The sequence below is a fragment of the Lactuca serriola genome, chromosome 4, assembly GCF_051521515.1.
Source record: "Lactuca serriola cultivar US96UC23 chromosome 4, Lser_US96UC23_V15, whole genome shotgun sequence".
In the NCBI taxonomy this organism is placed as follows: domain Eukaryota; kingdom Viridiplantae; phylum Streptophyta; class Magnoliopsida; order Asterales; family Asteraceae; genus Lactuca; species Lactuca serriola.
The window spans coordinates 32995172-32998324 of NC_136411.1; positions in this window are offsets into that span (position 1 = coordinate 32995172).

Sequence of the window (3153 nt, forward strand, 5' to 3'; positions counted from 1 at the left end):
ATTGTTCAAGATGGAAAGACTCACGCGAATCTACATCCAAGAGATAGTCTGACTGCATGGTGTACCTGTGTCCATTATCTCCGATCGAGATAGCAGGTTTACCTCAAAGTTTTGGCAGTCCCTTCAGAAAGCTCTTGGAACTAAGCTGGATATGAGTACAACTTATCATCCTCAGACAGATGGGCAGAGTGAGAGAACTATCCATACCCTGGAAGACATGATGAGATCATGTGTCATCGATTTTGGAAAGTCGTGGGACACTCATTTACCCTTGATCGAGTTCTCGTATAACAACAATTACCACACCAGTATAAAGGTTTCCCCATTCGAAGCCCTCTACGGTCGCAAGTGCAGATCCCCTCTGTGCTGGGCTGAGGTAGGGTACACGCAGCTAGCCAAGAGTCGAATCCCCGACAGTGCTCTTACTAGTCCTGAAATCATCCGTGAAACCACCGAGAAGATCATCCAAATCCGAGAACGACTGAAAGCTTCACGAGACAGAGAAAAGAGTTACACCGATAAACGACGGAAACCCTTGGAATTCAAGGTTGGAGATCGTGTCCTGTTGAAGGTCTCACCCTGGAAAGGCATGATACGCTTTGGAAAGCGCGGAAAACTTAACCCGAGGTACATAGGACCTTTTGAGATCCTCGCTAGGATCGGTCCCGTAGCCTACAAACTTCGACTACCTCAAGAGCTTAGCAACATCCATCCTGTATTCCACGTCTCTAACCTTAAGAAGTGCCTATCCGATGAAACCCTCGTGATCCCTCTTGATGAGATCGAGATCAACGAAAGCCTGAACTTTGTGGAAAACCAGTCGAAATCATGGATCGAGAGATCAAACGTATGAAACAGAGTCGCATCCCGATAGTGAAGGTTCGCCGGAATGCCAAGCGGGGACCCGAATTCACTTGGGAGCGCGAAGACTCGATGAAGCCGAAATATCCGCATCTCTTTCCGATTCCATAATTTGTATCTTAATTTTGAATTTCAGGACGAAATTCCCTCTAACGGGGGGATAATGTGACAACCTGAACTTTATTCCGTCACTGTAACCCGTTTCTGTCAATAAAACTCGTCTTTATCGAATTGTTCTGTTAACATTTTAGAATAGGTTATTTAAATTGAGACTTTTATTATGACTTCATGAGTGTCCAAACGCATTAGAAACACGTGAAACACCCTCGATATTCTTTTTAAAAGTTTCTAATTCACGACCACGTCGAGTACGACAACTTAATCGGGTACGACCATAAGCTCCATTTAACGTCGGTATCGGGTAGATTTCCACCGGGCCACAACCTCAAACCCTATATAAGGGTGATTGGACTTCATTTGAAGCTTTTTCCCACTCATAACACACACTCTCTCTCTAGTCTCTCTCTTCAAGCCAAGTTTGATCCAAAAACACCTCTTTCAAGCTCAAAACTTATAAGTAATCTATCCTAGCTTATAGTTTAGCTTTTTAGCATGCAAATCCGTGTTTAAATCATCAAAATTGTAGAAATCAACTGTTTACGGCCCAGGAACAACCCCAAACCGTAAACACCCTTAAATAGGGTTTGAAGCCCCAAAACCCTTCCAAATCACTCCTAGTGCTTAGCTATGACTTAGGGATTTGCATGTACGAGTGCAGAACACCAAAATCTTGTTATTTGGGGAGTAAACATGACTTTACGGCCCAAGAACATTCTTGGACCGTAAACACTCATTCATAGGCCGTAAACACCATTTAAGGTGTTAAATTGCCCCTTAAACACCTCCTATGGCTTGAGATAATGTCTAGAACCAACCACCATCGAATTAGGGACCTTAAACTTGAAAGAAAACATGACCATAAAGGTATTACGACCGTAAACCCCCAAGGGAATGGTTCTTTGGTAGTAAACTCCCTTAAGGAGGTTAAATGGTGCCCTAACTTCCCCTTATGGCTTGGATTAATGCATAGAACCTTGTATTCTTTCATTTGAGACCCCAAATCATGCAAGAAAGGTCCAAGTAAGAGTTTACAGCCGTAAACTTTATTTTTACATCCGTGAACTCGTCAAAGTGATCAAATTGAAGCCTTAGTCACTTCCTATGCCCTAGAATTGAACCTAGCCTAATTCCACAAGTGTTGTAAGACCTTTAAACATCCAAGAACACACCACCCACGAGTTTACGGCTGTAAAATCATGCGGATATGCTCATTGGGTCGTAATCTCCCCTAAGAGTTTACTCTTGAAGAGCAAACTCCATATCTAGGCCTTACACCCCCTTATATGCAACCCGGATCATTCCTAACACTTGAGATAAAGTGTTTTTGCGCCTAGGAATGTATTGTGTTACTTAAGTAGTAGTTCAAAGTCTAATTAGATACAATTATGTATCTCCTCATGTTACATAGGATCCCTGCGCTTGTTCAAGCCCTAAACTGACACTTAGCATCCTACCCGGCACATTTCTCGTCTGGTGAACCCCTACACCTTTTTCTGTGTTTTTCATGTTTTCGGGGGGGGGGGGGGGGGATGCAAGCAAAAGTACAAGGAAATCTTGTACCCAAAATTATTATTTCACGTGAAACTTTTCATATTCAGTACGCTTTTAACACAGAAAACCGTATTATCAACCGTTTAACTTGTAGAGTTAAATTTTCAGATTAATTTGTGAAACTCATTATAAAATGTTATATTTTATACTTCACAAATGATTTTCCATATCATTACTGGTAAAATTGTTAATCTTAGTATTCATAACATGTCCTTGGTAACACTCCCCCGAGATACGAGATTGAAGGACCAATAACATTAATCTTAGAACTTTTGATACGCCCTTGGTAACACTCCCCCTAGATACGAGAGTGAAGGACCAATAAAACAGGATTTTCCGTGTTATTACTTTTAAAATTCATTAATCTTAAGATTGGAGACACGTCCTTGGTAACACTCCCTCTAGATACAAGAGTGTAGGACTACCCCTGTAACCAGAATCTCCTGGAGGGAGAACGTGACTTGAGTGTATAGATCTATACGGGATTGACTACCCTGCACCTGGCTGCTAGCTACAGTGGGACCAACTGGTCCACAGGTGACAAAAGTCATAAAATGATATTGGCCCCGTTACGAGCCTTATCTAGTCTATTGTATGGTTATGGAACTCGCAACTTAGATT